Raw genomic sequence first — 26,128 nt, 5'->3', positions numbered from 1 at the left:
TGTGCCCTGGCAGCAATCTTCAGAAAGGGTCTCTCTGAAGCCCTTAAAGATGTCATGGTGGGATTTCCCATGCCTGCTGGTCTGAATGAGTCTATGTCTTTGGCTATTCAGATCGATCGGCGCTTGCGTGAGCGTAAAACTGTGCACCATTTGGCGGTACTATCTGAGCATGGGCCTGAGCCTATGCAGTGTGATAGGACTTTGACCAGAGCTGAACGGCAGGAACACAGACGTCAGAATGGGCTGTGTTTTTACTGTGGTGACTCCACTCATGCTCTCTCCGATTGTCCTAAGCGCACTAAGCGGTTCGCTAAGTCTGCCACCATTGGTACGGTACAGTCTAAATTTCTTTTGTCCGTTACTCTGATTTGCTCTTTGTCATCCTATTCTGTTATGGCATTTGTGGATTCAGGCGCTGCCCTGAATTTGATGGACTTGGAGTATGCTAGGCGCTGTGGTTTTTTCTTGGAGCCCTTGCAGCATCCTATTCCATTGAGAGGAATTGATGCTACGCCTTTGGCCAATAATAAGCCTCAGTACTGGACCCAATTGACCATGTGCATGGCTCCTGCACATCAGGAGGATATCCGTTTTTTGGTGTTACATAATCTGCATGATGTGGTCGTTTTAGGGTTACCATGGCTACAGGTCCATAATCCAGTATTGGACTGGAAATCTATGTCTGTGTCCAGCTGGGGTTGCCAGGGGGTACATGGTGATGCTCCATTTTTGTCAATTTCGTCTTCTACTCCGTCTGAAGTTCCGGAGTTTTTGTCGGATTATCAGGATGTATTTGATGAGCCCAAAGCCAGTGCCCTACCTCCTCATAGGGATTGCGATTGTGCAATTAATTTGATTCCTGGTAGTAAGTTTCCTAAGGGCCGATTGTTCAATTTATCTGTGCCAGAACACGCCGCTATGTGGAGTTATATAAAGGAATCCTTGGAGAAAGGCCATATTCGCCCATCGTCATCACCGTTGGGAGCAGGGTTCTTTTTTGTGGCCAAGAAGGATGGTTCTTTGAGACCTTGTATTGATTACCGCCTTCTTGATAAAATTACAGTCAAATTTCAGTATCCTTTGCCGTTGCTGTCCGACTTGTTTGCTCGTATTAAAGGGGCTAGTTGGTTTGCCAAGATAGACCTTCGAGGGGCGTATAATCTTGTGCGTATTAAACGGGGCGATGAATGGAAAACAGCATTTAATACGCCCGAGGGCCATTTTGAGTACCTGGTGATGCCATTCGGGCTTTCCAATGCTCCATCTGTGTTTCAGTCCTTTATGCATGACATCTTCCGAGAGTACCTGGATAAATTCCTGATTGTGTATTTGGATGATATTTTGGTCTTTTCGGATGATTGGGAGTCTCATGTGAAGCAGGTCAGAATGGTGTTCCAGGTCCTTCGTGCTAATTCCTTGTTTGTGAAGGGGTCAGAGTGTCTCTTTGGAGTTCAGAAGGTTTCATTTTTGGGGTTCATTTTTTCCCCTTCTACTGTCGAGATGGACCCTGTTAAAGTCCAGGCCATTCATGATTGGACTCAGCCGACATCTGTGAAGAGCCTGCAAAAGTTCCTGGGCTTTGCTAATTTTTATTGTCGCTTCATCGCTAATTTTTCTAGTGTTGCTAAACCGTTGACTGATTTGACCAAGAAGGGTGCTGATGTGGTCAATTGGTCTTCTGCGGCCGTGGATGCTTTTCAGGAATTGAAGCGTCATTTTTCTTCTGCCCCTGTGTTGTGCCAGCCAGATGTTTCGCTCCCGTTTCAGGTTGAGGTTGATGCCTCTGAGATTGGGGCAGGGGCTGTTTTGTCGCAAAGAAGTTCTGATGGCTCGGGAATGAAGCCATGTGCTTTCTTTTCTAGAAAGTTTTCGCCTGCTGAGCGCAATTATGATGTTGGTAATCGAGAGTTGTTGGCCATGAAGTGGGCATTCGAGGAGTGGCGTCATTGGCTTGAAGGAGCCAAGCATCGCGTGGTGGTCTTGACAGATCACAAAAATTTGACTTATCTTGAGTCTGCCAAACGGTTGAATCCGAGACAGGCTCGATGGGCGTTATTTTTCTCCCGTTTTGATTTTGTGGTTTCGTACCTTCCGGGCTCTAAGAATGTGAAGGCTGATGCCCTGTCAAGGAGTTTTGTGCCTGACTCTCCGGGTGTTTCTGAGCCGGCAGGTATTCTCAAAGAGGGGATAATTTTGTCTGCCATCTCCCCTGATTTGCGGCGGGTGCTGCAAAAATTTCAGGCTGATAAACCTGACCGTTGCCCAGCAGAGAAACTGTTTGTCCCTGATAAATGGACTAGTAGAGTTATCTCTGAGCTTCATTGTTCGGTGTTGGCTGGGCATCCTGGAATCTTTGGTACCAGAGATTTGGTGGCTAGATCCTTTTGGTGGCCGTCTTTGTCACGGGATGTGCGTTCTTTTGTGCAGTCCTGTGGGACTTGTGCTCGGGCTAAGCCCTGCTGTTCTCGTGCTAGTGGGTTGCTTTTGCCCTTGCCGGTCCCGAAGAGGCCCTGGACGCATATTTCTATGGATTTTATTTCGGATCTCCCCGTCTCTCAAAAGATGTCAGTCATTTGGGTGGTTTGTGATCGCTTTTCTAAGATGGTCCATTTGGTACCCTTGTCTAAATTGCCTTCCTCCTCTGATTTGGTGCCATTGTTTTTCCAGCATGTGGTTCGTTTACATGGCATCCCGGAGAACATCGTTTCGGACAGAGGTTCCCAGTTTGTTTCAAGGTTTTGGCGATCCTTTTGTGCTAGGGTGGGCATTGATTTGTCTTTTTCCTCGGCTTTCCATCCTCAGACTAAAGGCCAAACCGAACGAACTAATCAGACGTTGGAAACATATCTGAGATGCTTTGTTTCTGCTGATCAGAATGATTGGGTGTCCTTTTTGCCATTGGCTGAGTTTGCCCTTAATAATCGGGCCAGCTCGGCTACTTTGGTTTCGCCGTTTTTCTGCAATTCTGGTTTCCATCCTCGTTTCTCTTCAGGGCAGGTTGAGTCTTCGGACTGTCCTGGTGTAGATACTGTGGTGGATAGGTTGCAGCAGATTTGGACTCATGTGGTGGACAATTTGACATTGTCCCAGGAGAAGGCTCAACGTTTCGCTAACCGACGGCGCTGTGTGGGTCCCCGACTTCGTGTTGGGGATTTAGTTTGGTTGTCGTCTCGTTATGTTCCTATGAAGGTTTCCTCTCCTAAGTTTAAGCCTCGTTTCATTGGTCCGTATAAAATTTCCGAGGTTATCAATCCTGTGTCATTTCGTTTGGCCCTTCCAGAGTCTTTTGCCATCCATAATGTGTTCCATAGGTCGTTATTGCGGAGATACGTGGCGCCTGTGGTTCCATCCGTTGACCCTCCTGCTCCGGTGTTGGTTGAGGGGGAGTTGGAGTATGTGGTGGAGAAGATTTTGGATTCTCGTATTTCGAGACGGAAACTCCAGTACTTGGTCAAGTGGAAGGGTTATGGTCAGGAGGATAATTCCTGGGTTTTTGCCTCTGATGTTCATGCGGCCGATCTGGTTCGTGCCTTTCATTTGGCTCATCCTGGTCGGCCTGGGGGCTCTCGTGAGGGTTCGGTGACCCCTCCTCAAGGGGGGGGGGTACTGTTGTGAATTCTGTTGTCGGGCTCCCTCCTGTGGTCATGGATGGTACTTCGGCTGGTTCTGTCCATGGACTTTCTCTGGTGCCTGTGGGTGTTTCTGAGTTTCCTTCCACAGGTGACGAGGCTAATTCGTTAGTGGGCTGCTCTATTTAACTCCACTTAGATCTTTGCCCCATGCCAGCTGTCAATGTTGTACTATGGCTTTAGTTCGCTCCTGGATCGTTCTGAGTTCCTGTTGCTCCAGCAGAAGCTAAGTTCCTCTGTGCTATTTTGCTTGTTTACTATTTTTTCTGTCCAGCTTGCTTTGTCAATATTGCCTTGCTTGCTGGTAGCTCTGGGACGCAGAGGGGCGCCTCCCGCACCGTGAGTCGGTGCGGAAGGTATTTTTCCCTGCACTCTCTGCGTGGTCTTTTGTAGGTTTTTGTGCTGACCGCAAAGTAACCTTTACTATCCTCGGTCTGTTCAGTAAGTCGGGCCTCACTCTGCTAAATCTATTTCATCTCTGTGTTTGTATTTTCGTCTTTACTCACAGTCATTATATGTGGGGGTTGCCTTTTCCTTTGGGGAATTTCTCTGAGGCAAGGTAGGCTTATTTTTCTATCTTCAGGGCTAGCTAGTTTCTTAGGCTGTGCCGAGTTGCATAGGGAGCGTTAGGCGCAATCCACGGCTATTTCTAGTGTGTTTTGATAGGTTTAGGGATTGCGGTCAGCAGAGTTCCCACGTCCCAGAGCTCGTCCATTATTTGTCCTAACCACCGGATCATAACACTGTATATTGAAAATACATGAGCAAAGTTCTGTTCACACTACACATCAGACATTCTATTATGGGTTCTGACAGCAATCTTCTAACGAAAATTGCCAAACGTAAGAAGCTCCATCAGATGATCTGTCACAACATCATAGGTTTTGCAGTAGCAGATATGATATCAGAGGGAACATTTCAGCAATGTCCAAAAGAGCAATGTTGGAATCTGTTACGAACATGGGTATGCTTATGGAGATTGCTGGTCACATAACTTTGTGATTGCATGTAATGAAAAGGCTGGAAACAGATAAAGCTAAATAATGCACATTGTTGATTAGAAGAGAATCTTGTTAACATTTTCAGAAGTTATCAATAATATTCCCAATAATTGTCATCACTCCAGATAAAGAAAAAAAGTTGTGCCCTATCACTTTGAAATCTAGGGTTGCCACATAATGTCTGATCAGTAAGGTATCCACATAATGTCTGATCAGTAAGGTATCGCTCGATAAACTCAACTTCCATCTTAAAGTTCTCCAGAACGGCAATGCTGACCAGGTTTGATTTATACTCGGGCAAGAACATTTAGGAAAAGAGGGATTCTAGGGTAGTGGGGAAGTATGTGGAGGTGTCCTTTAACCCAATTTCCATGGATTTGCATATTAGCTGACAGATTATAAAACTTGATGTCTTGGAAGTTCTCACTATTCAGTTCAAACTGCATTAAAATATGAAATTCTATTCTGGGGCATATAAAAGAATGATACTGGCTAGTATTTGCTCATTCTTACATCACATGTATAATGGTAGCACATAGAAAAAGGCAAAAAATCAATTGTAGAAAAACAATCATTCTGACTATATTTATGTGACCTATAAAGCACAGAGTGAGGTTGCTCTATGCTGGAATTGGACATTGAGAAGGAAAGGGGATAATGTAGCTCTGCAGAGCTCCCCTAGTCAGTCTAATATGGATGGAGGGTAGTTTGAGTTGTAATAATCCAGTTTCTTGTTTGTAGCGGTAATATGGAATGTAAAATATTTAGAAATTATATTTTCTGGACAATAATTACTGATATCGAAGGCATTGTTTTTGAATTTATCAAAATCATGTGGGTTTCATGTAAACCATCCATTGCCTTACTCTGTGTATAAATGTTATTTAAATGATACATAAGAAGTGAGTTGTATGTGGTTGAAGCATTTTAGATTAATTAGCCATTAGTCCATCCCAGCCAGGGGATTTGTGATTAAGAAAAAGCATAATGGCCCATGATACCTCTCCCATCTATTATTGGGGATAGCTAAGCCATCCTTTAATCCCCAGTAAGTCCAGCAAGAGTGACTGAGAATCTAAGGTCCCAAGAGGCCTCAGAGTTAGCTGGCAACCTGCTATCAGGAGAACGAAAGTGTAAAATTGTGTGTCTGAAATGAAAGGTTGAGTCAATTAAGCTGATCGGGTGACAGTCCTACCCCATTAATCATAGTTATTTCTAGTAAATTTAAGTCTACTTCTGGCTTCGGTTAGTGGTAAAGTATCTAACTGAATGATTGACCTCAAAATATTCTTTTTTTCTTTTTTATAGGTATCTGAGGACTCAGTAAGAGAATTATCATTAGTTTTCAATAAGTTGTAATGTAGTGCGTGATATTTGGTTCTCGGTTCCATTTTTCGATGTACAGTTAGGTCTATATATACTTGGGCAGAGACAACATTTTTCTAATTTTGGTTCTAGACATTGCCACAATGAATTTTAAACAAAACAATTCAGATGCAGTTGAAGTTCAGACTTTCAGCTTTCATTTGAGGGTATCCACATTAAAATTGGATGAAGGGTTTAGGAGTTTCAGCTCCTTAACATGTGCCACCCTGTTATTAAAGGGACCAAAAGTAATTGGACAAATAAAAAATAGTGAGGAAAGAATGGTTGTAGATGACGAGGAAAAAGCTAACATATTAAACACCTTCTTCTCCACGGTATTCACGGTGGAAAATGAAATGCTAGGTGAAATCCCAAGAAACAATGAAAACCCTATATTAAGGGTCACCAATCTAACCCAAGAAGAGGTGCGAAACCGGCTAAATAAGATTAAAATAGATAAATCTCCGGGTCCGGATGGCATACACCCACGAGTACTAAGAGAACTAAGTAATGTAATAGATAAACCATTATTTCTTATTTTTAGTGACTCTATAGCGACAGGGTCTGTTCCGCAGGACTGGCGCATAGCAAATGTGGTGCCAATATTCAAAAAGGGCTCTAAAAGTGAACCTGGAAATTATAGGCCAGTAAGTCTAACCTCTATTGTTGGTAAAATATTTGAAGGGTTTCTGAGGGATGTTATTCTGGATTATCTCAATGAGAATAACTGTTTAACTCCATATCAGCATGGGTTTATGAGAAATCGCTCCTGTCAAACCAATCTAATCAGTTTTTATGAAGAGGTAAGCTATAGACTGGACCACGGTGAGTCATTGGACGTGGTATATCTCGATTTTTCCAAAGCGTTTGATACCGTGCCGCACAAGAGGTTGGTACACAAAATGAGAATGCTTGGTCTGGGGGAAAATGTGTGTAAATGGGTTAGTAACTGGCTTAGTGATAGAAAGCAGAGGGTGGTTATAAATGGTATAGTCTCTAACTGGGTCGCTGTGAGCAGTGGGGTACCGCAGGGGTCAGTATTGGGACCTGTTCTCTTCAACATATTCATTAATGATCTGGTAGAAGGTTTACACAGTAAAATATCGATATTTGCAGATGATACAAAACTATGTAAAGCAGTTAATACAAGAGAAGATAGTATTCTGCTACAGATGGATCTGGATAAGTTGGAAACTTGGGCTGAAAGGTGGCAGATGAGGTTTAACAATGATAAATGTAAGGTTATACACATGGGAAGAGGGAATCAATATCACCATTACACACTGAACGGGAAACCACTGGGTAAATCTGACAGGGAGAAGGACTTGGGGATCCTAGTTAATGATAAACTTACCTGGAGCAGCCAGTGCCAGGCAGCAGCTGCCAAGGCAAACAGGATCATGGGGTGCATTAAAAGAGGTCTGGATACACATGATGAGAGCATTATACTGCCTCTGTACAAATCCCTAGTTAGACCGCACATGGAGTACTGTGTCCAGTTTTGGGCACCGGTGCTCAGGAAGGATATAATGGAACTAGAGAGAGTACAAAGGAGGGCAACAAAATTAATAAAGGGGATGGGAGAACTACAATACCCAGATAGATTAGCGAAATTAGGATTATTTAGTCTAGAAAAAAGACGACTGAGGGGCGATCTAATAACCATGTATAAGTATATAAGGGGACAATACAAATATCTCGCTGAGGATCTGTTTATACCAAGGAAGGTGACGGGCACAAGGGGGCATTCTTTGCGTCTGGAGGAGAGAAGGTTTTTCCACCAACATAGAAGAGGATTCTTTACTGTTAGGGCAGTGAGAATCTGGAATTGCTTGCCTGAGGAGGTGGTGATGGCGAACTCAGTCGAGGGGTTCAAGAGAGGCCTGGATGTCTTCCTGGAGCAGAACAATATTGTATCATACAATTATTAGGTTCTGTAGAAGGACGTAGATCTGGGGATTTATTATGATGGAATATAGGCTGAACTGGATGGACAAATGTCTTTTTTCGGCCTTACTAACTATGTTACTATGTTACTATGTTACTCCAAGGCTATTTCAGGGACAGGTGTGGGCAATCCCTTCGTTATAATTATTATTATAAACATGGGGAGAACATACAAACGTGTTGCTTCTGCTGACCAAGGTGGGATTATGAACCCACTACCACAGAACTGCAAAGCAAGAGTGCTAACCACTGAGCCACCATGCTATTCAAATAGTGAATATCTAAGGTTTACTAATGTATTTTACATGTTGCTGTTTTTTATGCATCTCACCCCTTCCTGATATGTTGGATGTACATGTATGACACTTAATGTGTGCGGGTGTATGGAGCAGGCTCAGGAGCAGAGCCTGCTTCATACACTACATGACCAGGCTGTTTAACCACTTAGATGCAATTGTCAATTACTCTGGGTCTCTTTTACTGTCAACTTTGCACCCCTATGAAGAATAAAATCCCAAAATTTTAAATAACACCCTTTTACAATTGGAAAGTTATAAAAATACATATTTGATAATATTTATAAAATTCCAAACTCTCAAAATATAACATTATTTCACCTATATTGTACACGTCATATGAAAAAAGATGCCAGAATTGCCATTTTTCTGTTGCCGCGTAAAAAAATGTAATAAAAGTGTTAAAAAAAACAATCCCTCATTTCGCTCCATTGTCAGGAACATAAAAAGTTAGTCTCCGAAAATGGCATCACAATCACAAAACAAAATTTGTAAAAAAAAAAAAAAACTCTATAAATTTGGTATTGCCATAATCATAGTGAACTGCAGAATTAAATTACCAGTTATTTTTACAGCACGTTGAACACCCTACAAACTAAACCCAACAAATCATGGTGGAATTGTGGATTTTTCACCCCACTTGAATTTTTCCCCCCATTTCAGTACATTATACGATAAAAGGAATGGCGTCATTCAAAACTAAAGATAAAGTGCAAAAAAACAAAAATCGACTCAGGTTAGAAGAGGTTAATATACCATGTCTCTGCTGTCATTACAACTGAAAATTAATTTTATTATCGTGTCCCTTTAATAGTATATTATTATTTGCCTCATCGGAAGATCTCTCGGTTGAGTTGTGAAACAAACATTAAGAGTGTTATTGTAAAGTTCCAATGACACATCACTTTATCCCGACGCTTTTCTGCATCTGACTCAGTCCCGATAAACATTTCAGGGTTTCGTTAGAACTACCATTACAAACCAACCTCTCACTGGTATGAGATGGTCCCTACTTGCCCTGTAGCGTGCCAGGGAAGCTGCCCACTCTCTGACAGCAGAGCGGCTCTGCCCTGCGTGGAAGGTCTCTGTTCCCCCCTGGGTGTGGGCTCAGTGTAATCTGGAGCAGGATTTGGGCGTTGCTGGCTGGTTCATCCAGTTCTTGGTGAAATCCTCCCTGGCTGGGACTCTGGATCCCACTGGATGCAGGGCAGTGCCTGCAGGGACATGCAAGCAATTATCCGGGGCTGTCATCTCTGTATACAGCAGAGAGAAAGAACATTGTCTGTAATCTATTAGTGTCACTAATTGCTAAATAATAACTCCGCCACCATGAGCGCATGATTATAATAGCTCGTCTCTCTTGCTACAAGGGACAGTCCTGTACAGTTTACTTCTCTAGATAAACTATTACACTGTCTACTTAAATCATTTGACATATGTCATACCAAAATGAGGGAGAACGGTTCGGCTGGGTTTACTTTGTTGTTTGTTTCTAATTATGTTTTCTTAAATTTTATTGACAATAAAGCAAATACAATGTCCAATAAAAAAAAATTAAATAGTGGTACCGTGTTTGCCAGAAAAAATCTGTATAAATACTTTCCTCCAAAAGACAAATATATACCTTTGCTGATTAACCAGAAAAATTGTATTTGTAAGTTTTCAAAGTACAAAGTCCTTAATCAGGCAGGTTTACTACATTAATAAAAGGATCTTATTTATTTTGATGGGTATCAGTCTGCATTTTTTTTCATTCTCCTGTTCACATATTTATTTTTATAGGTTTTTTTGCTGAAAAAAGGTAATGGTTAGTTAACAGTATATGCAAACCCGTTAAATATTTGCAACAGAAATATCTGCATCATTTCTGCATCGCTTGGCAGGAAAAATGTTTTTTGTCTCATTTATGTAGCGTTTTTTACGTGCGTTTTGTTATACATTTTTCCCTACTTATAAGAATTTGTGAAATTGGCAGCAAAAATGCTGAAAGAATTGACATGCAGGAGATATAAATCTGCTGCAACTCTGCAAGTAAAAAAATAAGCAACGTGTACATGAGACTTCATTACTGGTCCAACTTGTTTCTAGGTGAGCCTGCCCATGAACATACTGTACCTGTAGTATGGCACAATTAGAAGTCTAGCATTGCATGGAGCTGTAATACAGCACCTACCGAGGTCTATATGACCATACTGTACATTTATATGGCTCCAGTTTCATATGTCGCATGCTCTGTTAGGAACTCTGTTAGGTAACGTTCACATTTGGGCGCAGCGTCGGTGATGCAGCCAACAACGCATGTACACAACGCAGTGTTTTGCGACGCATGCGTTGTCATAAGATCGTACAGAGCAGGAATTTTGGCGCAGGGAAAACGCTACAAGTAGCGTCCTCTGCGCCCTGTCTGTGCGTCAATATGACGCATGCGTCATAAAACGCAATACAACGCATACCAGCGCATGTCCATGCGCCCCCCATGTTAAAGATAGGGGCGCGTGACGCATGCGTCGGTATGCGTCGACGACGCTGCGCCCAACAGCGCAAATGTGAATGTAGCCTGAAGGAGGTACTATTTTTTAAAAACAGTAAGTAATATGGTGTCTGCAACTAAATAATTTAGCATGGAGCTATGGAGATTATGTCTCTATGTAAAGGCCCCATACACAGATGCAGAAGGCCTTAAAAATCTTATAGTAGTAAAAAGAAAACCACAAGCAAAACGGTTAGTGTTGGAAGAGCCATGCTACAGTGGGGTAAAAAAGGATTTAGTCAGCAACCAATTGTGCAAGTTCTCCCACTTAAAAAGATGAGTGAGGCCTGTAATTGACATCATAGGTAGACCACAACTATGACAGTCAAAATGAGAAAACAAATCCAGAAAATCACCTTGTCTGATGTTGCAAGATTTTTTTTGCAAAATATGATGGAAAATAAGTATTTGGTCACCTAAAAACATGGAAGATTTCTGACTCTCACAGACCTGTAACTTCTTCTTTAAGAGGCTCCTCAGTCCTCCACTCATTACATGTAGTAATGGCACCTGTTTAAACTTGTTATCAGTATAAAAGACATCTGTCCACAACCTCAAACAGTTACACTCCAAACTCCACTATGGTGAAGAACAAAGAGCTGTAGAAGGGCACCATAAACAAAATTGTAGCCCTGCACCAGGCTGGGAAGACTGAATCTGCAATAGGCAAGCAGCTTGGTGTGATGAAATCAACTGTGGGAGCAATAATAAGAAAATGGAAGACATACAAGACCACTGATAATCTCCCTCGATGTGTGGCTCCACGCAAGATCTCACTTCATAATGATCACAAAGAACGGTGAGCAAAAATCCCAGAACCACACAGGGGGACCTAGTGAATGACCTGCATAGAGCTGGGACCACCATAACAAATGCTACAATGAGTAAAAGAATACACCGACAGGGACTCAGATCCTGCAATGCCAGACGTGTCCCCCTGCTTAAGCCAGTACATGTCCGGGCCCGCCTGAATTTTGCTAGAGAGCATTTGGATTATCCAGAAGAGTATTGAGAGAGTGTCATATGGTCTGATGAAATCAATGTAGATCTGTTTGGTAAAAACAAAACTCGTTGTGTTTGGAGAAGGTAGAATGCTGAGTTGCATCCAAAGAACACCATGCTTGGGGCTGTTTCTCTGCAAAAGGACCAGGACGACTGATCCATGTACATGAAAGAATGAATGGGGCCATGTATCATGAGATTTTGAGTGCAAACCTCCTTCCATCAGCAAGGGCATTGAAGATGAAATGTGGATGGGTTTTTCAGCATGATAATGATTCCAAGCACAACGCCAGGGCAATGAAGGAGTGGCTTCATAGGAAGCATATGACGATCCTGGAGTGGCCTAGCCAGTTTCCAGATCTTAACCCCATAGAAAACTTTTTGAGGGAGTTGAATGTCCGTGTTACCCAGCAACAGACCCAAAACATCTATAGAAATAAACGTCAGTTATTTAAATAAATACGGCGACTCAATTGCCAATTAATTGTACCGGAGAAACAATAGTCAAAACTGGCCAAAAAGTAACAAAAAAATCACATTTATTGAAAATTCATATCATCAATTTTCACCTAAAAACATACATATCGTATGTAGTGAATAACAGTTTGTAAGAAATACATTGTGACTATATCCATGGATACAACCAATGATCCAGGTTCACAAGGCAGGACAATAGTAAATCTAGTATCATAACAAAATATTTATTGCCTACACATGAATGCTAGTGAGTCTGATGCATAGCAATTGAAACAAATAGTACAACTGCACAATTGCACAAAATCATATGATTTGATATGTTTTGATATGCCTTATAGGTCCATGCGATCGACTATTTCTTTTGATCATTTTTTGATCAATTGTACCTATCAATATTGAACTATGTGGCAATTACATAATCTATTTTCCCTGATGTGTCCCCAATGTCGGCTTATTCATTTTGCCTATGGCTTTAGTATATTTTAACGTATTAACCTATTGGTTCAATTTTGTCTATGTGGAATAAAGTTTTTTGTATTATTTGTCTATATAGTGGATAATTCACTTAGTTCACTTGGCACTTTATTGCAATAGTCACCTTATCTTAGGATACCTGTATAATTTGACAGGTTTTTATCTCAGCTCTATACTTTCCCCGATGGTGGTCCCGTGCCATATATTATGGGCGTGATGGAGGCCGGCCAGAGGAGATAGAGGACTGAGACGCACAGAGTAAACTTATTTGCGGTTCACGCATGCGCATTACTTCATTCTCGCATCGGCACTTATTTCTATGTGGATTTATTTGGTTATTGTATAGAACCAATGCATCTTACAAGCACCTTGTCACCTTCCACGCTGGCACATGTTATTCGCTGCTCTTTACCTTTTTCTTGGTTTCTGTGGTGTGGTGTGGGCGTGGCGCTGACCCGCTCACATGACCGGGACCTGTTCACTGGGACTGAGGCTTGAGGCACAGCGAAGACATCTGCCTGCGTTTCACACATGCGCACTGGTTAATCTCACTTTATCACGTGATCGGATGTAATCACTATTTATACCGGACCGAGATCCCTTTTTAGCCACGCCCCCTGAGGAAGCGGTAACACATGAACGCGAAACGCGCATTGGGGTACGTGACCAGGATCCAAACGGGACATTTTGAGACATATGGGTAATTAGCCTCCTTACCTCCATACTTAATCTCACATGTTGCAGTCTGTTTATTTATGATGTATGGCGATCTTACTAGCATAGTTTGTTCAATTGTACTATTTGTTTCAATTTCTATGCATCGGACTCACTAGCATTCATGTGTAGGCAATATTTTGTTATGATACTAGATTTACTATTGTCCCGCTTGTCATTGCTTGTATCCATGGATATAGTCACAATGTATTTCTTACAAACTGTTATTCACTATATACGATATGTATGTTTTTAGGTGAAAATTGATGATATAAATTTTCAATAAATGTGATTTTTTGTTACTTTTTGGCCAGTTTTGACTCTTGTTTCTCCGGTGCAATTAAGACCCAAAACATCACTGCTCTAGAGGAGATCTACATGGAGGAATGAGAAAACAAACACCACAACCAAGACCTGGAACGCCAAAGGGAGTGAATCCACACAGGAGATAAATATTAAATAGCCTTTATTATAGTGAAATGGCAACAAAGTTATACATAAAAATATTAAAAAATCAATAAAAACAAGTACGCGGTTATATAACAGGACAATTAGAGAAAATATACAATTATGGTGATAAATATATGTGGTGACCTCCAGTACCGGTTAATACAGATAGAACACTAAAAAAATATAAAAATGTGTAAAGAAAAAAATAAAAAATTTTTTTAAAAAATATATATGTACAATTATCTGTGTACTGAAACATATGTGCAAAATTGCAAAAACCAAATAATTAAATCGAGCAGCAAAAAATTATTTATCAAAAGAAGCTCACTGAATAGTGGCGTGTATGATATACGATATACCCTGTGTTAAAATATATATGTGCAATATTATAACATAAATAAGAGCCAAGATATCGGCTCAAAAGCACCGGATAAAGTGCATACGTGTAAAAAAAAAAGGGGGGAAGATGCAGGAGATGGGCGAAAAAAATAGCTACAAAATAATGAAAGTGAAGCAGCACACAATTAGCGTACTAAAATATAGTGCAAAAATATGAGGGATCTATCCTTGTGCCACATATGTTAGTGTGCAGAGCCACAAAAAACACACAGCCATAATATGCAATGTGCCATGGGTATTTTCTCAATGGGTGCAGAGCCACAAGTGAGAGCAGTACGCAGCTGCAGGCAAAGTGAACACACCAGCAAGGTGCAAAGTGCAATGAACAAATATAAAAGAAAGGTCACTGTCTGTAAATTACCTCTCGGGAGAGTCACCAGGTCCTGACACCGCGCACCCCGACGCGCGTTTCGGAAAACACTTTCCTTCGTCAGGGGGTCGGAAGGAGGAATGAGCCAACATACCACCAACAGTGTGTGCCAACCTTGTGAAGACTTACAGAAAACGTTTGATCACTTTCATTGCCAGCAAAGGATATATAACAAAATATTGAGATGATCTTTTGTTAATGACCAAATACTTATTTTCCACCATATTTTGCAAAAAAAATCTTGAAAATCAGACAAGGTGATTTTCTGGATTTGTTTTCTCATTTTGACTCTCATAGTTGTGGTCCACCTATGATGCAATTACAGACCTCTCTCATCTTTTAAGTGGGAGAACTTGCACAATTAGTCGCTGACTAAATACTTTTTTACCCCACTGTACATCATTGGGCCAAGTAAATACAACCAAGTACAAAATAATTTAAATACTAATACCAACATATTTTATATTCACTTAAATCAATACAGAAAGAAAAAGTTCCAATGTAAACTTTTCAAAGCCATGCATTTTAGGTAGCTGTCAGCCAATGATGCTTTGACTGATTGTTTGGCCAGCAGCTATCTCTCCTGACTCTCCCATACACTGGAGTGCTCAGTTGACCGAGTGCTCATGTGTTCTCCATGAGAGAGATATCTTGTAGCAGCTTATGTCTTAGAAAACAAAAGGGTCAGCACTTTAAAATCAGACATTCCCAGGACCTACTGTCTTCCAATATCATCTATCGGGGGACAGTCAGGAGGCCTCATGCACATTAGACTGTTGGTCGAATCTATCAACATCGGCACGTTCAGCCCACGTTAATCTAATTTGCATGAAGGCCTTTAGAGTGGATTTTAGAGCCCATTCTTGTAGATATTAAGAAAATTGTTAATCTGCTTCCTATGCAGAAATACAGTATGTACTTCAGAATACAGGATATATCTTAGTTAAACTGACGAGCAAAAGTGTAACAATGTTTTGAACTTTTTACTTTCAGGCTCCATATCTCACCATCCACTACTAATTTGAACATGAGACTACCATAATTTTATAGACAATCATCTTATACATAAATTTGACTTGCAACAATTTAGCATTGATGCATGATTTGTTATGCATATTCTTGTCATGTTACTGCATTGTTAATGTTTTGCTTCTGATGGTGGAAACATCTTTTTTTCCTGTATACTACAAATTACAACTTGTTCTCACATTCCCTAATAGCACAGTGTGTTATTAGATTGATTCCCAATTGAAAGGCCACTGATTTAAACTGACGAGCAGCCATGAAGAAAATTTCCCAAGAAAAGAGAAACGGCATCATCCAGCTCATGGAAAGCGGGTCTCTCGGCCAAGAAAATTGCCAAACTGCATCATATGAGTGCCATGACAGTTAAAAGAGTACAAAATGAAGTCTGTCCTTCAATTGAAAAGCCAAGAGGTAGACAACCAAGAATAATATCGGAGTCAACAAGTCGGCTCATCACGAGGTCTATGAGTCCTGGCACACATGGGAGTGGAGATGGCTAGTATGCTTTGTAATAGTGAGATTACAGACGTCCATGCAAGCACCATGTGATGCACATTACACAAGTCTGGAATGCTGGCCTGAACAAAAAAGGTGAAAATGACTTGACTTCAATATCGTTATAAAAAGCATCGGCTTGAGTTTACAAAAATGTACGAAAAATAGACAGTAGAAGTTTGGGAATGGGATTTGGAGCAATGAGAAGAAAGTCAATAGACTAGGCTCTGATGAGTGCAAATGGGTCTGGAAGAAACAAGGGAAAAGGGCTAATGGTCTGAGAAATTGAAGAAACTGTCAATTGTTCTCTGGAGGAAGCCCGATAATATAGGGTTGTTTCACAGCCAAAGGTGTTGGATACTTGACCAGGATCGATGGCGGTTTCAATGCTGAGCTATATGTGAGTATCCTACAAGATGAGTTACTTTGTACACTCGAGTACTATGAATATGAAAAGGACGACATAGTGTTCCAGCAGCACAACAACTCAAAGCATACCTCAAGATTGGCAAATAAATTGTTTAGTGATAATGAAGTAGAGGTGCTGGATGGGCCCCTGTTGTGAATTCTGTGGCTGAGTTCACTTCTGTGGTCACAGGTGGTATTGCAGTCTCTGGGCTTCCTCCCTCAGGTGTTTTGGTGAGCTCGTTGGCTGCCTTGCTATTTAGCTCCACCTGAGTCTGTCTTCCTTGCTCCTTGTCAATGTTCCAGTGTTGGATCTGAGCTACTGCATCTTTCCTTGGGCCTGCTGCTCTGCTAGATAAGTGCTTCTAGTTTGTTTTCTGTTTTTTCTGTCCAGCTTGCTATTAACTTTTGCTGGAAGCTCTGAGAAGCAAAGGGGTGCACCGCCGTGCTGTTAGTTCGGCACGGTGGGTCTTTTTGCCCCTTTGCGTGGTTTTCGTTTTAGGGTTTTTTGTAGACTGCATAGTTCTCTTTGCTATCCTCGCTCTGTCTAGAATATCGGGCCTCACTTTGCTGAATCTATTTCATTCCTACGTTTGTCTTTTCATCTTGCTAACAGTCATTATATGTGGGGGGCTGCCTATTCCTTTGGGGTATTTCTCTGAGGTAAGTCAGGCTTGTATTTCTATCTTCAGGCTAGTCAGCTCCTCAGGCAGTGCCGAGTTGCATAGGTAGTGATAGGCGCAATCCACTGCTGCTTATAGTTGTGTGAGGATAGATCAGGTACTGCAGTCTACAGAGATTCCACGTCTCAGAGCTCGTCCTATTGTTTTTGGTTATTGCCAGATCTCTGTATGTGCGCTGATTACTGCACGCTGTGTTGCCTGATTGCCAGCCATAACAGTACAAGGAGCCTCACCAATGATTCCCAATAGAGGGAAAAAAGAAATCCTGACATCATTTTTTTTTCTTAGCTCTGTCTTCAGTCTTTTTTTTCCCCTAGACATTAGAGTGCTTCAGGACACAGCTGTGGACATGGATATTCAGGCTCTGTGCTCCTCAATGGATAATCTCGTTGTAAATGTACAAAAGATTCAAGATACTATTGATCAGAAATCGATGCTAGAACCAAGAATTCCGATTCCTGATTTGTTTTTTGGTGACAGAACTAAGTTCCTGAGCTTCAGAAATAATTGTAAGCTATTTTTGGCCTTGAAACCTCATTCTTCTGGTAATCCTATTCAACAGGTTTTGATTATTATTTCTTTTTTGCGCGGCGACCCACAGGACTGGGCGTTTTCTCTTGCACCAGGAGATTCTGCATTGAGTAATGTTGATGCATTTTTCCAGGCGCTGGGATTGCTTTACGATGAGCCTAATTCAGTTGATCAGGCTGAGAAAAATCTGCTGGCTTTATGCCAGGGTCAGGATGATGTAGAAGTATATTGTCCGAAATTTAGGAAGTGGTTAGTACTCACTCTGTGGAATGAATCTGCACTAGCGGCTTTGTTCAGAAAGGGTCTCTCTGAAGCTCTTAAGGATGTAATGGTGGGATTTCCTATGCCTGCTGGTTTGAATGAGTCTATGTCCTTGGCCATTCAGATCGGTCGTCGCTTGCGCGAGCGTAAATCTGTGCACCATCTGGCGGTATTGTCTGAGAGTAAACCTGAGCCTATGCAGTGCGACAGGACTATGACTAAAGTAGAACGGCAAGAACACAGACGTCTGAACAGACTGTGTTTCTATTGTGGTGATTCTACTCATGCTATTTCTAATTGTCCTAAACGCACTAGGCGGTTCGATAGCTCTGCCGTTATTGGTACTGTACAGTCCAAATTCCTTTTGTCCATTACCTTAATGTGCTCTTTGTCATCGTATTCTGTCATGGCGTTTGTGGATTCAGGCGCTGCCCTGAATCTGATGGATTTGGATTATGCTAAACGTTGTGGATTTTTCTTGGAGCCTTTGCGGTGTCCTATTCCGTTGAGAGGAATTGATGCTACACCTTTGGCCAAGAATAAGCCTCAGTACTGGGCCCAGCTGACCATGTGCATGGCTCCTGCACATCAGGAAGTTATTCGCTTTCTGGTACTGCATAATTTGCATGATGTGGTCGTGTTGGGGTTGCCATGGCTACAAACCCATAATCCAGTATTGGATTGGAACTCTATGTCGGTAACCAGCTGGGGTTGTCAGGGAGTACATGGTGATGTTCCATTTTTGTCTATTTCGTCATCCATTCCTTCTGACATCCCAGAGTTCTTGTCGGACTTTCAGGATGTATTTGAAGAGTCCAAGTCTGATGCCCTACCTCCGCATAGGAATTGTGATTGTGCTATCGATTTGATTCCTGGTAGTAAATTCCCTAAGGGTCGTTTATTTAATTTGTCCGTACCTGAACACACCGCTATGCGCAGTTATGTGAAGGAGTCCCTGGAGAAGGGACATATTCGCCCATCGTCGTCACCATTGGGAGCAGGGTTCTTTTTTGTAGCCAAGAAGGATGGTTCGCTAAGACCGTGTATTGATTACCGCCTTCTTAATAAGATCACTGTTAAGTTTCAGTATCCCTTGCCATTGATTTCTGACTTGTTTGCTCGGATTAAGGGGGCTAGTTGGTTTACTAAGATTGACCTTCGTGGTGCGTATAATCTGGTGAGAATCAGGCAGGGAGATGAATGGAAAACGGCATTTAATACGCCCGAGGGTCATTTTGAGTATCTGGTGATGCCGTTCGGACTTGCCAATGCTCCATCTGTTTTTCAGTCTTTTATGCATGACATTTTCCGTGAGTATCTGGATAAATTCTTGATTGTTTACTTGGATGACATTTTGATCTTCTCAGATGATTGGGAGTCTCATGTGAAGCAAGTCAGAATGGTTTTCCAGGTACTGCGTGCTAATTCCTTGTTCGTGAAGGGATCAAAGTGTCTCTTCGGTGTGCAGAAAGTTTCATTTTTGGGGTTCATCTTTTCCCCTTCTACTATCGAGATGGATCCGGTTAAGGTTCAGGCCATCCAGGATTGGACTCAGCCGACATCTCTAAAAAGTCTGCAGAAATTCCTGGGCTTTGCTAATTTTTATCGTCGCTTCATCTGTAATTTTTCTAGCATTGCCAGACCATTGACCGATTTGACCAAGAAGGGTGCTGATTTGGTTAATTGGTCTTCTGCTGCCGTGGAAGCTTTTCAGGAGTTGAAGCGTCGTTTTTGCTGTGCCCCTGTGTTGTGTCAACCTGATGTTTCTCTTCCGTTCCAGGTCGAGGTTGATGCTTCTGAGATTGGTGCAGGGGCGGTTTTGTCACAGAGAGGTTCTGGTTGCTCAGTGTTCAAACCATGTGCTTTCTTTTCCAGGAAATTTTCTGCTGCTGAGCGTAATTATGATGTGGGCAACCGAGAGTTGCTGGCCATGAAGTGGGCATTCGAGGAGTGGCGTCATTGGCTTGAGGGTGCTAAGCATCGCGTGGTGGTATTGACTGATCATGAGAACCTTACTTATCTTGAGTCTGCCAAGCGCTTGAATCCTAGACAGGCCCGTTGGTCGTTATTTTTTGCTCGTTTTGATTTTGTGATTTCATACCTTCCGGGCTCTAAAAATGTGAAGGCGGATGCTCTGTCTAGGAGTTTTGTGCCCGACTCTCCGGGGTTATCTGAGCCGGCGAGTATCCTCAAGGAAGGAGTCATTGTGTCTGCCATCTCCCCTGATTTGCGGAGAGTGTTGCGGAAATTTCAGGCTAATAGGCCTGATCGTTGTCTGGCCGAGAAACTGTTTGTCCCTGATAGGTGGACTAGTAAAGTTATCTCTGAACTTCATTGTTCGGTGCTGGCCGGTCATCCAGGAATCTTTGGTACCAGGGAGTTGGTTGCTAGATCCTTCTGGTGGCCATCTCTGTCACGGGATGTGCGTGCTTTTGTGCAGTCCTGTGGCATTTGTGCTAGGGCTAAGCCCTGCTGTTCACGTGCCAGTGGGTTGCTTTTGCCCTTGCCGGTCCCGAAGAGGCCTTGGACACATATTTCGATGGATTTCATTTCTGACCTTCCCGTTTCTCAAAAAATGTCGGTCATTTGGGTGGTCTGTGATCGCTTTTCTAAAATGGTCCATCTGGTGCCCTTGGTTAAGTTGCCTTCCTCCTCTGATTTGGTGCCTTTGTTCTTCCAGCATGTGGTTCGTTTGCATGGCATTCCTGAGAATATTGTTTCTGACAGAGGTTCCCAGTTTGTCTCGAGGTTCTGGCGAGCCTTTTGTGGTAGGATGGGCATTGACCTATCTTTCTCCTCGGCTTTCCATCCTCAGACTAATGGCCAGACCGAACGAACCAATCAGACCTTGGAAACATATCTGAGATGTTTTGTTTCCGCTGACCAGGATGATTGGGTGTCATTTTTGCCGTTGGCTGAGTTCGCCCTTAATAATCGGGCCAGCTCGGCTACCTTGGTCTCTCCATTTTTCTGCAATTCTGGGTTCCATCCTCGTTTCTCTTCAGGACAGGTTGAGTCTTCGGACTGTCCTGGTGTGGATTCTGTGGTGGACAGGTTGCAGCAGATCTGGACTCAGGTAGTGGACAATTTGACCTTGTCCCAGGAGAAGGCTCAGCTTTTCGCTAATCGCAGACGCCGTGTGGGACCCCGACTTCGTGTTGGGGATCTGGTTTGGTTATCTTCTCGTCATATTCCTATGAAGGTTTCCTCTCCTAAATTTAAACCTCGTTTTATTGGTCCGTATAGGATTTCTGAGATTCTCAATCCGGTGTCTTTTCGTCTGACCCTCCCAGACTCCTTTTCCATACATAATGTATTCCATAGGTCGTTGTTGAGGAGATACGTGGCACCTATGGTTCCATCTGTGGAGCCTCCTGCCCCTGTTTTGGTGGAGGGGGAATTGGAGTATATTGTGGAGAAGATTTTGGATTCTCGTGTCTCTAGACGGAAACTCCAGTATCTGGTCAAATGGAAGGGTTATGCTCAGGAAGATAATTCCTGGGTTTTTGCCTCTGATGTCCATGCCCCAGATCTTGTTCGTGCCTTTCATGTGGCTCATCCTGGTCGGCCTGGGGGTTCTGGTGAGGGTTCGGTGACCCCTCCTCAAGGGGGGGGTACTGTTGTGAATTCTGTGGCTGAGTTCACTTCTGTGGTCACAGGTGGTATTGCAGTCTCTGGGCTTCCTCCCTCAGGTGTTTTGGTGAGCTCGTTGGCTGCCTTGCTATTTAGCTCCACCTGAGTCTGTCTTCCTTGCTCCTTGTCAATGTTCCAGTGTTGGATCTGAGCTACTGCATCTTTCCTTGGGCCTGCTGCTCTGCTAGATAAGTGCTTCTAGTTTGTTTTCTGTTTTTTCTGTCCAGCTTGCTATTAACTTTTGCTGGAAGCTCTGAGAAGCAAAGGGGTGCACCGCCGTGCTGTTAGTTCGGCACGGTGGGTCTTTTTGCCCCTTTGCGTGGTTTTCGTTTTAGGGTTTTTTGTAGACTGCATAGTTCTCTTTGCTATCCTCGCTCTGTCTAGAATATCGGGCCTCACTTTGCTGAATCTATTTCATTCCTACGTTTGTCTTTTCATCTTGCTAACAGTCATTATATGTGGGGGGCTGCCTATTCCTTTGGGGTATTTCTCTGAGGTAAGTCAGGCTTGTATTTCTATCTTCAGGCTAGTCAGCTCCTCAGGCAGTGCCGAGTTGCATAGGTAGTGATAGGCGCAATCCACTGCTGCTTATAGTTGTGTGAGGATAGATCAGGTACTGCAGTCTACAGAGATTCCACGTCTCAGAGCTCGTCCTATTGTTTTTGGTTATTGCCAGATCTCTGTATGTGCGCTGATTACTGCACGCTGTGTTGCCTGATTGCCAGCCATAACAGGCCCCCACAGTCCCCAGACCTCAACCGACTTGCAGTTAGAGTTGAAGAAAAAGCTGTATACCTACCCAAGTGAGTCAACCAGTATGCACTAACTTTGGGAACGTATAGAGGGATCAGATTTCGGTTGAGACATGCTTGAATCTGATCGAAAACATGTCAAGAAGGATTCAGGCAGTGTTGAAAACCAAAGGTGGTGTTATAACACAGAGTTTATTCTTAATTTTGCCAGATGTATTGAGCCATTGTTCATATGAGCCTGTACATTGATTTGTTGTATGTTGATTTGTTGAAGGCTTGCTGATTACCTATTGTATCAGCCACTACAATTTATCCTTCTAACTAACCTTAGAGAACAAAGATGCAGCTTAATTGAACAATCGATGTTTGTTAATATGTTGAATGCCTGCTGATTAGTTATTGTACCAGCCTTGCAGTTGATTATTCTACAAAACCTTGAATGATAAAATATGCAGGTTATCTGAACACTCGAATAATGGGGGACTATCTCCTTCCACCTTCCCCCAATCCTGTGGAAGAATGCTCTGAATAAGAGCTGTGGACTATAAAAGGAGGATCTGCCTCTGTCTCCAGAGAGACTTTACAGGACAGCAGCCAAGTCACCATGGCTCCAACTGGAAAAATACAAATTTGCTCACTGTCCATCACTGAACCCATGGAGATGTTTGGAGAACCCAAGCTGAAGCAATCAGGTCACCAGGTCACCTGGCCACATACCTAAATGTATTCTGTCAGCTTCCTAAGCTTGCTGCTACCTCCTCTCTGTGGGTGCCCACCAAAAGCGGGGTGATACTGGTTGTGTAGTTGGCTCTGGAAGCCCCAAAGTCTCAAATGTTCTAATTCCAAGCGAACCAGCGGAAGGTGGAGACTCTGTCATTTGCACCATCTTATGTACTTGCTGGGAATGTACTGTGTGTTATTGACTGTTGGTGATCCAATAAAGTATCACTCCATTGTGTTACTCTCACCCTGTGTTGTCTGAGTAGCATTCTACATACAGGGAAGGAGTACGGGTATTCAGTGGGATGAACCCTTGTCCATGTGGTCTTTCTAAAGACAGCCAGGACAGCAGATGAGAGCACCCACTGACCTTCATGTCTTCACACTTGGTGGCAGCATTGGCATACTACTCAGCCTGGATGATCCAGGGGAGATGCAGAGGGCAGCGGACTGGTGTTCGTAGACTCTGTCCAAGGGCTTCACAACCATAGTGGAATAAAGACAGACTCATCCGATCATAGGTGAGGCATAGACAGCAGGTTTCGGACTCCATCATCTCCAACCCTACCAGCTTGGCCTTCGGAAGAGTACTGTAGGGGATAAACAGCCGCAACAAGAAATGGCCAATACAGAAGCTGTGCCAGCTTCGAAGCATTGAATACCGGGCCACTGACACTGTCGGATTTGATCCAGGAATTGATCCATTGATAAAAATTCTGCTGATATCGACCCAGAGGAATTAAACTGCTTGCCAAATAAAAGATCCTGGGGTAGTCTGGAATCAAATACCCAGTCCCAAGCAGCCAAAATTCAGGAATTGTTGATTGCATTGGGACCTGGAACCACAAATGTGGAGAGGGCTTGTGTTATGGAATCAGTTTTGGGAGTTCCAGTACCCTTACCACCAACGCCGGACCCGACCTCCATGATGGCCCACCACCAAGAAATTCACTTCCTCTACAGAGTTGTGCCAGTGTTTAATGAGTCCAACACAGAGGTTAATGAACATATTCAAATCTTTGAGGCCCTGATACTGATGCCACAGGTGCCCATAGCTGATGAGCCCAATACCTGTGGACTAGTTTGACTGGTCACAGGATGCTGTCCAATCCCTTGGGCCTCAGGACTGACTGGAACATTGAACTATTAAGAACACTATTAAAGACACCCTTTTGGCCCTTTTTATCATTACCTCTAGTGCTGCTCTTTGGGAGATGATTGTGTTCGAGCAACTTACGGAGAAATACGAGTGAATAGACGACGAGAAGCACGACACCTCAGAGCAAGCAGCCCAATTGGCCTACGAGTTTACAGCCAATTGAGCCCACTGGAGACCCAATATGCCCACCGATCCCAGGAGAACCTGCAACCAAGGATTCGAGTGGCCACCAGCCATTCGAGCAGGACTATCCCGCTACCCAGCAGAAACCACACCAGGACATAGGTTTACAAACAGGACCCGTGATTTGCCCAACCCACGGCACTGTTACACATGAAGGCACATTGGACACATTTCCAAAGATTGTCTACAGGGTCAGTGTTCCATGGCTGGAGCCCATCTTCTGAGCCATCAGGTCAACTTCTGCAAGATGAGCCATCAAGGTCTGAGGGAAGCTATCTCTGGGTACACCAGCAGTAAATGAAGTGATATACCCTGTCCCCACTATATGGTAGATTGACAACCCATACCAGCTAACCTCCATTACCACACCCAGCCGATCAAGGTCAGTGATATCCAGGCCCAGGGACTTTGGAAGAATGGGTCTTCCACTACCCTGGTCAGCCCAAATATTGTTCTCTCAGAACACCATTTACCAGGTCTATAAGTGACCATCTCCAGGGCAGGAGGCCAGCGCTTGGAAAATGGGTGCATTTATATGGTCATTTTATTGACTGATGTACAGGAGGAGCTGAAAGAGTTGTTCCATCGGTATGGGTGCATTCGTACCATTCAGCTGAAGAATCGCAGGGGAAGCAGTGCTGCACTATTTGCCTTCATCAGCTTCCAAGATCTGCGAGATGCAGAGCACGGCATGTTTGGATGCAATGGATACAAGTTTGGTTCTTGTCGGTTATGTATGGAGTTTCCCAGGTCAAATCAGGGATCAGAGAGAGGATATGAAGGACCCCGCTGGAGGAACGGACCTTGTCCCGGTGAGCTGAATACATATTCCTCGTCTCAGGGCTTTCCCCATTGGGGAGATGGCAGGATCTGAAAGATCACATGAAAGAAGCTGGAGATGGCTGATATGCTGATGTACACAAAGTTGTAATGAGGACTGTGGAGTTTATTCGCAAGGAAGACATGGAATATGGTTCGAGGAAACTGGATGGTACAAAGTTTCATTCTCATGAAGGTGAAACCTCTTATATTCGTGTCTGTGCTGAAAGAAATGCCAATGGACTGTCTCCAACAAGTGGAGAAGGAAGATCGGAAGCCTATGAAATCTGGCTAATTAAGAAGGGGGAAGAATATGATGACACAGAGTTTATTCTTAATTCTGCCTGATCTATTGAGCCATTGTTCATATTACCCCGTACATTGACTTTTGCATGTTGATTTTTTGTATATTGATTTGTTGAATGCCTGCTGATTTCCTATTGTGTCAGCCCCTACAATTTATTCTTTTAACTAACCTTGAAGGACAAAAATGCACATTAACGGAACAATCATTGTTTGTTGATATGTTTAATGCCTGCTGATTACCCACTGTACCAGCCCTGCAGTTGACTATTCTGCAAAACTCCAAATGACAAAATATACAGGTTAATTGAACACTTAAACAATGATGGGTTATCTCCTCCCACCTTCCCACAATCCTGTGAAAGCATGCTCTGAATAAGAACTGTGGATTATAAAAGGAGGATCTACTTCTGTCTCCAGAGAGACTCTACAGGACAGCAGCCAAGGCACCATGGCTCCAGCCGAAAGAATACAGATTTGCTCAGTGCCCATCAGTGACTATCA

The 26,128-nt window shown here is 43.0% G+C and overlaps 1 pseudogene; it reads left to right on the top strand.

Moving 5' to 3' along the window:
• The first annotated feature begins 23,044 nt into the window (after positions 1 to 23,044).
• Positions 23,045 to 25,669, top strand: LOC138666715 (serine/arginine-rich splicing factor 9 pseudogene; annotated as a pseudogene).
• Positions 25,670 to 26,128: the final 459 nt, after the last annotated feature.

Source organism: Ranitomeya imitator, chromosome 2, assembly GCF_032444005.1.
Source record: "Ranitomeya imitator isolate aRanImi1 chromosome 2, aRanImi1.pri, whole genome shotgun sequence".
NCBI lineage: Eukaryota > Metazoa > Chordata > Amphibia > Anura > Dendrobatidae > Ranitomeya > Ranitomeya imitator.
Note: the sequence above shows the minus strand (reverse complement) of the source record. Positions and strands in the feature narration are given on the sequence as shown.